The sequence below is a fragment of the Oncorhynchus keta genome, chromosome 19 (assembly GCF_023373465.1).
Source record: "Oncorhynchus keta strain PuntledgeMale-10-30-2019 chromosome 19, Oket_V2, whole genome shotgun sequence".
Lineage (NCBI taxonomy): Eukaryota > Metazoa > Chordata > Actinopteri > Salmoniformes > Salmonidae > Oncorhynchus > Oncorhynchus keta.
Window position 1 is genome coordinate 19,250,279 of NC_068439.1, and position 14,523 is coordinate 19,264,801.

The 14,523-nt window shown below is 42.6% G+C and overlaps 1 long non-coding RNA gene across 3 annotated transcripts; it reads right to left on the reverse strand.

Moving 5' to 3' along the window:
- Nucleotides 1–2,470: 2,470 nt before the first annotated feature.
- LOC127909286 (uncharacterized) lies at nt 2,471–4,330 on the reverse strand. Of its 3 annotated transcripts, none has more exons than XR_008070608.1 (3): nt 3,622–4,330; nt 3,371–3,487; nt 2,471–3,303 (listed from the first exon to the last, which is right to left on the reverse strand). It is a non-coding gene; the product is annotated as an uncharacterized LOC127909286 (long non-coding RNA). The 3 variants fall into 3 exon arrangements; XR_008070607.1 differs by having other exon boundaries at nt 2,471–2,951; nt 3,086–3,303; nt 3,371–4,330; XR_008070606.1 differs by having other exon boundaries at nt 2,471–2,951; nt 3,019–3,303; nt 3,371–4,330.
- Nucleotides 4,331–14,523: the final 10,193 nt, after the last annotated feature.

Consider the following 14,523-nt stretch of genomic DNA (forward strand, 5'->3'; position numbering starts at 1 on the left):
GCCCAACACCAAGATAAGACACAGTAGCAGAATAAATTCAACCACACCGTTATTTAATCTCAGAACCGGAGAGCAACATCTGTCCAGCATTTAACAAACAGTTACATTTCCTACAGCAGGGTCAAGCAAGTTAAACAACTATTGATTTAAAACCACAGAGAGTTACCGCAAGTCACGAAGAAAACTACCATGGACTGCCACATCATATTTAGCTGATGTTGATTGGACTAAATAATGGCGGCAGCTCCTGTGATTTGAGTGTGTGTGTGTGTGTGTGTGTGTGTGTGTGTGTGTGTGTGTGTGTGTGTGTGTGTGTGTGTGTGTGTGTGTGTGTGTGTGTGTGTGTGTGTGTGTGTGTGCGCGCGTGGCATGGGTGTGTGTGCATGTGCATCAAAGGTGGACAATGACTGACATTAGTTTATCGTGAAAGGCCATCTTGATTGAGGCGTGTTAAGACCGTGGGTGATTCCTTGACTCTGAGCTCCTTTTTATTAGATGCCCTTGGTGCATCAAGACCCTCTGTCAGTTACACAATCCTGCTTCAAGACATGTGCTTTTTCTTTGTCCTCAGTTGAACACGTCTTGGTGTTATCTCTACAATATTCACCTAGCCTAACACTAGTCTCCTTGGCCAGACACAGCGCTCTGCAGCTCTGCAGCCTAACACTAGTCTCCTTGGCCAGACACAGCGCTCTGCAGCTCTGCAGCCTAACACTAGTCTCCTTGGCCAGACACAGCGCTCTGCAGCTCTGCAGCCTAACACTAGTCTCCTTGGCCAGACACAGCGCTCTGCAGCTCTGCAGCTCTGCAGCCTAACACTAGTCTCCTTGGCCAGACACAGCGCTCTGCAGCTCTGCAGCCTAACACTAGTCTCCTTGGCCAGACTCAGCGCTCTGCAGCTCTGCAGCCTAACACTAGTCTCCTTGGCCAGACACAGCGCTCTGCAGCTCTGCAGCCTAACACTAGTCTCCTTGGCCAGACACAGCGCTCTGCAGCTCTGCAGCCTAACACTAGTCTCCTTGGCCAGACACAGCGCTCTGCAGCTCTGCAGCCTAACACTAGTCTCCTTGGCCAGACACAGCGCTCTGCAGCTCTGCAGCCTAACACTAGTCTCCTTGGCCAGACACAGCGCTCTGCAGCTCTGCAGCCTAACACTAGTCTCCTTGGCCAGACACAGCGCTCTGCAGCTCTGCAGCCTAACACTAGTCTCCTTGGCCAGACACAGCGCTCTGCAGCTCTGCAGCCCAACACTAGTCTCCTTGGCCAGACTCAGCGCTCTGCAGCTCTGCAGCCTAACACTAGTCTCCTTGGCCAGACTCAGCGCTCTGCAGCTCTGCAGCCTAACACTAGTCTCCTTGGCCAGACTCAGCGCTCTGCAGCTCTGCAGCCTAACACTAGTCTGCTTGGCCAGACACAGCGCTCTGCAGCTCTGCAGCCCAACACTATCTTTCTGTATGTAATACAGTCAAACCAGGACACGGCAAACTCCTATTTCCAAGTTTGATTGAATAGAAGCGTCCATATCCACTTATCAGGGACATGATCCAGCTGGGCTACCCCCCACCCACCCCCCCTACTGTTGAAATATTACTGAAAGGCTACAGATATACTGTTGAAATATTACTGAAAGGCTACAGATATACTGTTGAAATATTACTGAAAGGCTACAGATATACTGTTGAAATATTACTGAAAGGCTACAGATATACTGTTGAAATATTACTGAAAGGCTACAGATATACTGTTGAAATATTACTGAAAGGCTACAGATATACTGTTGAAATATTACTGAAAGGCTACAGATATACTGTTGAAATATTACTGAAAGGCTACAGATATACTGTTGAAATATTACTGAAAGGCTACAGATATACTGTTGACATATTACTGAAAGGCTACAGATATACTGTTGAAATATTACTGAAAGGCTACAGATATACTGTTGAAATATTACTGAAAGGCTACAGATATACTGTTGAAATATTACTGAAAGGCTACAGATATACTGTTGAAATATTACTGAAAGGCTACAGATATACTGTTGAAATATTACTGAAAGGCTACAGATATACTGTTGAAATATTACTGAAAGGCTACAGATATACTGTTGAAATATTACTGAAAGGCTACAGATATACTGTTGACATATTACTGAAAGGCTACAGATATACTGTTGAAATATTACTGAAAGGCTACAGATATACTGTTGAAATATTACTGAAAGGCTACAGATATACTGTTGAAATATTACTGAAAGGCTACAGATATACTGTTGAAATATTACTGAAAGGCTACAGATATACTGTTGAAATATTACTGAAAGGCTACAGATATACTGTTGAAATATTACTGAAAGGCTACAGATATACTGTTGAAATATTACTGAAAGGCTACAGATATACTGTTGAAATATTACTGAAAGGCTACAGATATACTGTTGACATATTACTGAAAGGCTACAGATATACTGTTGAAATATTACTGAAAGGCTACAGATATACTGTTGAAATATTACTGAAAGGCTACAGATATACTGTTGAAATATTACTGAAAGGCTACAGATATACTGTTGAAATATTACTGAAAGGCTACAGATATACTGTTGAAATATTACTGAAAGGCTACAGATATACTGTTGAAATATTACTGAAAGGCTACAGATATCGTCACACCCTGATCTGTTTCACCTGTCTTTGTGATTGTCTCCACCCTCCTCCAGGTGTCGCCCATCTTCCGCAATTATCCCCTGTGTATTTATACCTGTTTTCTCTTGTTTGCCTGTTGCCAGTTCGTCTTGTTTGTCAAGTCAACCAGCATTTTTGTGTCTCAGCTCCTGCTTTTCACAGTCTCTCTTTTTCTCGCCCTCCTGGTTTTGACCCTTGCCTGCCCTGACTCTGAGCACGCCTGCCTGACCACTCTGCCTGCCCCTGACCCTGAGCCTGCCTGCCGACCTGTACCTTTGCCCCACCTCTGGATTATTGACCTCTGCCTACCCTGACCCTGAGCCTGCCTGCTGACCTGTACCTTTGCCCCACCTCTGGATTATTGACCTCTGCCTACCCTGACCCTGAGCCTGCCTGCCGACCTGTACCTTTGCCCCACCTCTGGATTATTGACCTCTGCCTACCCTGACCCTGAGCCTGCCTGCCGACCTGTACCTTTGCCCCACCTCTGGATTATTGACCTCTGCCTACCCTGACCCTGAGCCTGCCTGCCGACCTGTACCTTTGCCCCACCTCTGGATTATTGACCTCTGCCTACCCTGACCCTGAGCCTGCCTGCCGACCTGTACCTTTGCCCCACCTCTGGATTATTGACCTCTGCCTACCCTGACCCTGAGCCTGCCTGCCGACCTGTACCTTTACCCCACCTCTGGATTATTGACCTCTGCCTACCCTGATCCTCAGCCTGCCTGCCGACCTGTACCTTTGCCCCACCTCTGGATTATTGACCTCTGCCTACCCTGATCCTCAGCCTGCCTGCCGACCTGTACCTTTGCCCCACCTCTGGATTATTGACCTCTGCCTACCCTGACCCTGAGCCTGCCTGCCGACCTGTACCTTTGCCCCACCTCTGGATTATTGACCTCTGCCTACCCTGACCCTGAGCCTGCCTGCCGACCTGTACCTTTGCCCCACCTCTGGATTATTGACCTCTGCCTACCCTGATCCTCAGCCTGCCTGCCGACCTGTACCTTTGCCCCACCTCTGGATTATTGACCTCTGCCTACCCTGATCCTCAGCCTGCCTGCCGACCTGTACCTTTGCCCCACCTCTGGATTATTGACCTCTGCCTACCCTGATCCTCAGCCTGCCTGCCGACCTGTACCTTTGCCCCACCTCTGGATTATTGACCTCTGCCTACCCTGATCCTCAGCCTGCCTGCCGACCTGTACCTTTGCCCCACCTCTGGATTATTGACCTCTGCCTACCCTGATCCTCAGCCTGCCTGCCGACCTGTACCTTTGCCCCACCTCTGGATTATTGACCTCTGCCTACCCTGACCCTGAGCCTGCCTGCCGACCTGTACCTTTGCCCCACCTCTGGATTATTGACCTCTGCCTACCCTGATCCTCAGCCTGCCTGCTGTCCGGTACCGTTGCCAGACATGCAGTTGACATGTTACTGATAGTTTATAGAGCATCTACAGATGGACTATCCAAATGAAGTGTTACCATAATGGCGCCAAGATGTCTGTATCATTTACGGTTCACAAAACATAGAGTCTTACATGATCCATGTACAGGTCTAAAAAGGGCCTAAAATTGCCAATTTATTCACGATTTTCTCAAAAATGTTTGTTATACAAATGTAAAAAGCATGTTAAACATCTATCCTCTCAATGTGTCGAAGTCTAGGTGATGTGAGTAAGGCGGAGTCAGGCGCAGGACACAGAGATGAGTAATAATAGTAACTTTACTCAAAAATAATCTTCCAACAAGGAGAATGAAAATCCAAAATCACATAAACGAGACAACTGACAACAATAAACACGCACAAAACCATGATGTCTCCAGAGGGTTAAATAGGAAAATAATTCAAACGTAATGGGAACCAGGTGTGTACAATACAGACAAAACAAATGGAAAAAGAAATGTAGATCGGTGGAGGATAGAAAACCGGTGACGTCGACGTACTAACGCCACACAAGAAGAGTCGTGACACTTCGGCGGAAGTCGTGACACAATGAAGTTCCTATGTGAGAATTGTAGAATAAAGCACATGGTCCTTGTCCCAAATGTCACCCTATTCACGTTATATACGTAGATTTAGGATAATAATTTGTTCTATTTTTGCTGAGAATTTTTCTGCACAGCAAGCAATGCAAACTTGTAGTGTATTCAAAGTTTAAAAAGCCTAAAGTTTATAATTTCCACTTTAAAATGTCCGATTTATTTTTTATTTTATTTGCCCTAACGAAACCCCTACAAAAACAAATCAATTAATTATAATCCACATAATAATTCATATTTCCTGTTGCTGCAGGATTCTTTTCCTGTTGTAGTAAACTGGCTCAAATTAAAATCCGACATCTGAAGTGCACTCGCTACTTAAAGGGCCCTTCAAGCTACCATTTGGGACGAAGTCTAAAGCACATGGACGGTAATGTCTCTTGTAGGATGGGTTCCTGGAACCACAGACATTATTAGTGGGGGGAAAAATCACAGCCACCTTTAGATAACTACAAAAGTGGTTCAAAACAAGAAAAAGAAGAGACAAATTGAAGCATTAGTGGTTGAATAGAGTTTTGTGTATTTTATCAGACAAGCATCAGTCCATAACAATTATTGCTGTAGACAGCTAGTAAAACATATACTAAGGTATATATATATAGGCTATCCTTTGTAAGTACATGAAATGTATTTACATGAAATGCAATAATTGGGGCCTCATTCAGTCCTCAATTCAGCCTGCCGTGCTACTACTCTATGTGTAAGTGCTTAAAGGGATAGTTCACTCACATTTTGGGGGGATTGTATTAACAGTGGACTAATGAACAAAATACTAAAGACAGTTTTTCAGTGAACTATCCTGTTAATGTACATTTAAATACAACAATTGATCCTCGCTGATTCAGTTCAGTCTGTTGACTGAATTCAATTCAGTTAATTCAACTAATTTCCTCATCAACTTCCCCCTGACAACCTCTACATGATTCTGTCAACCCCTATCTCTCCTCATTCATGATGGATAATAAAACATTTACATACCATAACAAATCAACTCCAAATGGGTTAGATTCAAGCTAGTGCATAAGTAAGCCTCACAACAGATGAAACTCATTCGAGCATCTCCAATATCTCTGCTTCAGGCAGAGGAATAGCTGTCATATGCATCCCAAATGGCAACCTATTCCCTATATAGTGCACTACTTTTGACCAGAGCCCTATGGGAATAAATATGGAATTTATTTAACCTTTATTTTAACTAGGCAACTCAGAATAGAAATAGGTTACCATTTAGAATATAAACGATGTGTTGCTACGGTTTCTTCTCATGTCTTTTGTCCTTTTCAACGTTGACTGTGGAGAAGATTTAACATCAAAGGACGGATTGTGTACGCATTTGAAGGACAACTCACCGACTGAACCCCCTGCAGAGAAGAGGAATCACATTGGATCCAGGCACAGCAGTAATGATATACGCAGGAGCCCTGGAATTCAACTGTCCAACTGTCTCACACACCAGTACTCTGCTTTAAGGAGTAACCGTCAAGCCAATTTTTTCTCTCTGACCACTCAACAACAGGAAGTTCTGGGGTTCAAATAGTTTTTGTTTTCTTTCAAATACTTTGAGCGTTTGGGTGAGATGGTTGATGTTTGCACTTTTGGGACTATTCTATTGGTTACATTCCAGCAGGCAAGCTTAATAAGTAGGCAAGCACAGTTTAAGTATTTTAAATATGGCAGTACAAGCACTTCACATTGTTTTGGAATACAGAATCATTTCAGAATCATTGAAATTGAAACAGACGGCAACACAGGGACCCCTATGGGTTTAGAAGGATGGGAGGTACACTGAAGTCATTTTCAGTGTTTACTGCCTCCAGCTAGTTATTTTTCTGTGAAAGAATTCAGTTCACAATTTAGGAGAAACAACAACAAAAAACAGCAACTAAGTGAAATGCTCAACTGAGGATCCTGCGGTGAACATATTTATGTTTAAGTGATGACAGCATTCCATTGTTTTGTGGAAGTTTACTAAATGTACCCAACAGATTCAACCCCCTCCACCTGACATTGATTGATACACAGTCACCATGAATTGTATTCAACATTTATGCTCCTTTTCTTGAGCCTAGAAGAAACAGCCTTCAGTCCTGTGTTACCTTCAGTCCTGTGTTACCTTCAGTCCTGTGTTACCTACAGATGATCTAACTAATAGACATCATGCACAGACTTAACAAGAAATTGAGAAACTCTTGGAGGACAGTGGAAGTTGATAAAAGTGTATTTGGACCCTTAGCCTTGTTCAGGGTTTTGAAACACAGACAGTCGGCCTGTATGACTAGAGGCTACTTCAATCAACACGTTCATCTTTCAGAAAGAGAGAAAGAGAGAGAGAGAGAGAGAGAGAGAGAGAGAGAGAGAGAGAGAGAGAGAGAGAGAGAGATTGAGAGAGAGAGATTGAGAGAGAGAGAGAATGAGAGAGCACCATGGGAGATGGCTAATCTGTTAATCAATAGGCTCTCCTTCCTGAGAACCAGTGCACCTATTAATCACTCTTGCTGAAATATAAGCAGATTTGCTGAACGGTAATTAAAGGTTGTGGAAAGCATTATTAGGCCTGTTGGGTTTGGCCGGGGTGAGTGTGTTGCTATCCAGAACCACTAGGAATGGAAATGGAGAAATGGAGACAGACACACACAAACACACACACACAAACCCACACAAACACAAGGGCAGTGGGCTGACAAATGAAGTAAAGTTAAAACTTAATCAACAGGGTTGACCACCTGTACCACAACAGACATGGGCTTCTGAGGTACAGACTAATCTGGTCCACAGAAGACCTGGGCTTCAGGATGAGGTACAGACTAATCTGGTCCACAGAAGACCTGGGCTTCAGGATGAGGTACAGACTAATCTGGTCCACAGAAGCCAGTACTGAAATAAGATCCAAAGCAACGCTTCTGTCTGATTTTCAACTATTTCTGTCCCTGTGGATGAAGACATCATGCAGAATGGTGAATATCAAAGCATAACCAAACTCTGTATTAGTGTTATACAGCTCAGCCTCTCTGCCTCTTTAATATCTCTTTCAGTTTCTTTCTCCACCAGTAAACATCAGTTGGACATCCTCCTCTTTCGGTATCTCAAGCATGCATGAACCAACCCAGCTACCCACGCAGGCATGCACACACACATACGCACGCAGGCATGTAAACATGCACAGTGTCACTGCTGACTAGGTGTGTAGAGAGGAATCAGGCACAGAGAGCAGAGAGGTCCAGGGGAAAGAGGCACTTTGATGCGGCACCAAAAGTAAATGCCCAAACACGCAGGCGGGGGAGCCAACTTTCAGCGGGAGTCGTGACGCACAGACACGTACGCCCACACACATGCCCGCGCAAATGCACGCATACACACCACCCTAATGCAATCACTCAGATTAAAGATGCACAATTATGGCCCGGCTTTAACGTATACTGTTTAGCTTAATCTGTGAGCTTTTAAATGGGTTTGAAGAGCTTTTAAATGGCTTTCAGACAGACTGACAGGATCACTTTGGGAAGATTTTGGTCTCTAAACTCTTCAAAGTGACACAGTTATATAATATAAGGGTTTAAAACTTCGGATTTTCGGCTGCGACATATCAGTCAGAAATCGGAAACCATGGGATGAAAAACGATTGACCCGTGGCACCTTTCAGAGAGCTAACATTGAGGAGTACAGAAGAGGCAGCCTTGAGAGACATTTAAAAAACACAGGAAAGGAGATTAAATTGAAAAAGCTTAGTCAGACTCGGGGTTAGATGGAAATATATTCCCATGTCCATTTTAATTTCCAAAGAGACAGGTTGATGTTTGTCTTGAATGACAATGACAGTGATGCTCTTTTGTAGACAAAAGGTTTCTCTATCCTCAAGAACAAACCTTGTCTGCAGTCTGTATTCATTTTGTTGACCGGATTTGTGATCACACAAGATCATGCATACAGGGTTGTTTATTTAAGTATTAAGGCCTGAGGGGCTGTGGTATATAGCCAATACACCACGGCTAAGAGTGCCTGGATACAGCCCGTAGCCATATCAGCCCTGGCTGAGGGAAGGAGGTTCTCATCTAAGATTTGACGGTACATGGCCCCGTCCATCGTCCCTTTGATGTGGTGAAGTTGTCCTATCTCCTCAGCAGAAAAACACCCCCAAAGCATGTTTCCACCTCCATGTTTGACGGTGGGGATGGTGTTATTGGTGTCAAAGGCAGCATTCCTCCTCCTCCAAACACGGAGAGTTGAGTTGATGCCAAAGAGCTCCATTTTGGTCTCATCTGACCACAACACTTTCACCCAGTTGTCCTCTAAATCCTTCAGATGTTCATTGGCAAACTTCAGACGGGCATTTATACCTGCTTTCTTAGCAGGGGTACCTTGCGTGCGCTGCAGGATTTCAGACCTTCACGGCGTAGTGTGTTACTAATTGTTTTCTTGGTGATTATGGTCCCAGCTGCCTTAAGTTCATTGACAAGATCCTCCCGTGTAGTTCTGGGCTGATTCCTCACCGTTCTCATGATCATTGCAACTCCACGAAGTGAGATCTTGCATGGAGCCCCAGGCCGAGGGATATTGACAGTTTTTGTGTTTCTTCCATTTGCGAATAATCGCCTCAACTGTTATCACCTTCTCACCAAGCTGCTTGGCGATGGTCTTGTAGCCCATTCCAACCTTGTGTAGGTCTACAATCTTGTCCATGACATCATTGGAGAGCTCTTTGCTCAATCTGATTGATTGATTGTGTCGTGTCTTTACTATCATTAACTGAAGACTGATAGTTTTTATCAAAGATTCTCTATAATTAGTTATTGCGCGATTAAACTGATTAATCATGTAACCGTAATTACTAGGAAGTCGGGGCACCAAGGAAAAATATTCAGATTACAAAGTTATCATTTCCTAAAATTACCTTTCAGATATTTTATCTGATCAATTAGTCTTCGAATTAATGAATTATTTACTTTACCTCACGTTAGTCTCATTCCAAACGTTGTAAATTGTTGGTTATCTGCACGAACCCAGTCTTCACTATGAGTCATCCATACATCAATTGTCTTAAATCAATGGTTTATTACTAACTAAGTAATTCACAGAAATGTATAAACAAACAAACAATCAAGTTAAATGTGGTTACATGAAATGATAGGAGAATGTGCCTTAGTTGTAACGGCGTTCGTTCGTCAAAAGATAGTCGGACCGAAATGCAGCGTGGTTGTTACTCATGTTCTTTAATGAATGAATAGCGATACATGAAATAACTTAATAAATATACAAAACAACAAAACGAAACGTGAAAACCTATACAGCCTGTCTGGTGAACACTAACACAGAGACAGGAACAATCACCCACGAAATACACAGTGAAACCCATGCTACCTAAATACGGTTCCCCATCAGAGACGACAAGAATCACCTGACTCTGAGAACCGCCTCAGGCAGCCAAGCCTAAACTAGACACACCCCTAATCAACCAATCCCAATGCCTACAAAAACCCCAATACGACAACACAATAAACCTATGTCACACCCTGGCCTGAACAAATATATCACGAAAACACAAAATACAATGACCAAGGCGTGACATTAGTGGGCTAAACCGGCATGGCGGTTTGTTAGACAAAAGGGAAGTGGGGGTCGACTAAGAAGTCACTACAGAGTGATAATTATGACAATTGAAATGCTAATCCTTGCACATGAACGCTCACTCATTCGCGAACAATTGCAATCAATATATATATATTTACGCTCAGTGTTTCGTCTTGATCGCTGGTGAAAATATGATTTATTTTGTAGAATTGTCCGTCTCTCTCCCTCTCTCTCTCTTTCTCTGTCGTTGTTCAGAGTGACATTCGTTATAGAATGGATGTTTCGGCGGTTGTCATTCTTCACGTTCAATGATACCGAATTCCTAGCTGCAGACTAGTAATTAATATCAAAGACTTGTTCTTATTCTGTCGGTCATCGGGTCCTCATGAGGCATCCGGCTCTTTGTTCTCTGTACCTGTGTTGCTTCCTCTTGCAAATAACGGGGATGTCGGCCTTGTTGGGTGTTTGGAGAATGTCCTGTGCATCCTGCTTGTTGTAGAAAAAATCTTTGTCTATTCCGAGGTGAGTGATCGCAGTCCTGATATCCAAGATACGGTTGCAGAAACATTATGTACAAAATAAGTTACAAATAACGCAAAACCCCCACATAATAGCACAATTGGTTGGGCGCCCGTATAACTGCTGTCATTTCTTTGTGCGCCATTTTACATAAACATAATCTTCACCTCAGAAAAGATCAATGAAGATGTAGTGTACATTAGCAGTTTAAAAAATAAGCCCTTTTGAGTTTGCACAGCAGTCCAATTCTTAAAACAATTCACACACTATTGAATTTTAGTAAAGATGAGGTTTCCATTTTTGCAAAAATGCACTGATGTCCTTTGTATAATCACTTACAGTATGCACTTTTAAAACTGAGACAATTTTTTACTTAATACTAAACTCAATTTCGTTATTTTTTTTAAACCTTTATTTAACCAGGCAAGTCAGTTAAGAACACATTCTTATTTTCAATGACGGCCTGGGAACAGTGGGTTAACTGCCTGTTCAGGGGCAGAACGACAGATTGTGTACCTTGTCAGCTCGGGGGTTTGAACTCACAACCTTCCGGTTACTAGTCCAACGCTCTAGATATGTGGGGAACATAGAGGCTTGTCCCGAGAAACTGGACTAGATGGCACTGTTGCACTTTTTACAGTAGAGTGCCATAAGAAGGAATATTATGTCTTAATACAAATGAGAAAATAATAGAACCAGTGAAATGAATCAAGATGCTTCAAGGCTCCGAGAATTGCTTTTTGAAAAGACCGCCTGAAATTTCAGCCTGTTTTGGTGGGATGACATCACCAGGCATTAAACAAGTTAATAGACCAATAACAAAGATAGTTCTAAACCTCTTAGTCAAAAACAGCTCATTTTCACTTTTCCCCTCCCCACTCAGACCAAAATTCTTGCTTTAGAAATTGCTCTTTGCTAAGATGCTATTTCTGTTTATTTTTTAACCATTGTAATTGAAAACAATCACAGTAAGGTTGTGACCCAGAAATTATTTGATATTGAGATAAAAAATGGCTGCATTGGACCTTTAAACTGGTAAAATAACTAGCTAATCATACTACATATGTAATAGATGCCATCACATGACTAAGTAAGTAATTGCACTCGTCATAATAACTCATGAGTGTTCATTGGCCACAGGGCACTTCTACCGCCGTCAGATGATGCAAAGAGAAAGAGAATATGTTGAGAGCAGTATTAGGGTTTTGGCTTTGTCCTTTTGACAGACATCTACGATGGGGTTCAAATATTTTAAAAAGTACAGGGATCCTTCACTCCCTCACTAGGTCCTTCTCTAAACTGTGTTACTCTCACAGAGAAGTCAGGACACGGGACGACCTGAGAGAGGCTATCGATGGGTGCCCAAGTTGACAGTGACCTATGGATAACGTCACGAAACACTACAACTCATCCTAAGTATCAAGAGGATTTCCAGGTGGATTTGCAACGATGATTCATTGTATACAAAAGACTAATGCCGACATTTATGTCAGATTCCACCTTTTCAATGGATATTTGCCACTGACAATCAATCTATTTGATTTGAATGTTGTGAAATCTGACAATCAATCTATTTTCATTTGAATGTTGCACAATCTGTGGCTAGAACAGATTCAATCATGAATATAGAGAATTAATACAAAGATTTCAAGGAAATTACACAGAAAAAAATTTGAAATTAGCTCCACAAATACAATAGCAGTCAAACGTTTGGACACACCTACTCATTGGGGCTGCTGTCATCAAAACTTTGAAATAACACATATGGAATCATGTAGTAACCAAAAAACTGTTGAACAAATCTAAATATATTTTAGATTTTAGATTCTTCAAAGAAGCCACCCTTTGCCTTGATGATAGCTTTGCACACTCTTGGCATTCTCTCAACCAGCTTCACCTGAAATGCTTTTCCAACCGTCTTGAAGGAGTTCCCACATATGCTGAGCACTTGTTGGCTGCTTTTCCTTCACTCTGCGGTCCAACTCATCCCAAACCATCTCAATTGGATTGAGGTTGGGTGATTGTGGAGGCCAGGTAATCTGATGCAGCACTCCATCACATCTGGCTGGTTTTATTTCCGATCACAACTTGCAGACTTGTTTACGTGTTGCTGTGCGTTTTGTTGCCAACCTTACTTTGCTACCTGGCAACTTTACGGTTTTTACTTTTTAATTACCGTCAACTTTTTTTCATTCAACATTTTCACTCCGGACGCTTTATCTGGACGTGGTTAGTCAGGACCTCCAAACAGCCGAAGCTAAGTAGTAACATTAACATTATGCTTTCTAATTGCAGATGCTGTACTCATAATATACAGGAGAACGACCGCCTTACGGCGAGGATAGCTGTGCTGCAAGCCCAGCTTCAGACGCAATCGTTAGGCAAGGGTAATTTCAGTGTAGGACAGGATGAAACAGCATCTGTGCTACCAGTAAGTACAGATACTAACGTTAGTAACGTTAGTATAGTTTTAAGTCTAATACCCGCAGTATTGCAACAAATAATCTGCTCAGACCCCAACCAAGGAGCATCAAAAGTCATGCTATAAATTCCCAGACAACACAAAGATTCCTTGATGCCCTTCCAGACTCGCTCTGCCTACCCAAGGACGTCAGAGGACAAAAATCAGTTAACCACCTAACTGAGGAACTCAATTTAACCTTGCGCAATCCCTAGATGCAGTTGCACCCATAAAAACTAAAAACATTTGTCATAAGAAACTAGCTCCCTGGTATACAGAAAATACCTGAGCTCTGAAGCAAGCTTTCAGAAAATTGCAACGGAAATGGCGCCACACCAAACTGGAAGACTTCCGACTAGCTTGGAAAGACAGTACCGTGCAGTATCGAAGAGCCCTCACTGCTGCTCGATCATCCTATTTTTCCAACTTAATTGAGGATTTATTTTTATTTTTTATTTTTGATACTGTCGCAAAGCTAACTAAAAAGCAGCATTCCCCAAGTGGGGATGGCTTTCATTCATGAACTTCTTTGAGGAAAAGATCATGATCATTAGAAAACGGACTCCTCTTTAAATCTGCGTATTCCTTCAAAGCTCTGTTGTCCTGAGTCTGCACAACTCTGCCAGGACCTAGGATCAAGAGAGACACTCAAGTGTTTTAGCACTATATCTCTTGACACAATGATGAAAATAGTCATGGCCTCTAAACCTTCAAGCTGCATACTGGACCCTATTCCAACTAAACTACTGAAAGAGCTGCTTCCTGTGCTTGGCCCTCCTATGTTGAATATAATAAACGGCTCTCTAGCCACCGGATGTGTACCAAACTCACTACAAGTGGCAGTAATAAAGCCTCTCTTGAAAAAGCCAAACCTTGACCAAGAAAATATAAAAAACTATCGGCCTATATTGAATCTTCCATTCCTCTCAAATGTTTTAGAAAAAGCTGTTGCACAGCAACTCACTGCCTTCCTGAAGACAAACAATGTATACAAAATGTTTCAGTCTGGTTTTAGACCCCATCATAGCACTGAGACTGCACTTGTGAAGGTGGTAAATTACATTTTAATGGCATCAGACCGAGGTGCTGCATCTGTCCTCATGCTCCTAGACCTTAGTGCTGCTTTTGATACCATCGATCACCACATTCTTTTGGAGAGATTGGAAACCCAAATTGGTCTACACAGACAAGTTCTGGCCTGGTTTAGATCGAATCTGTCAGAAAGATATCAGTTTGTCTCTGTGAA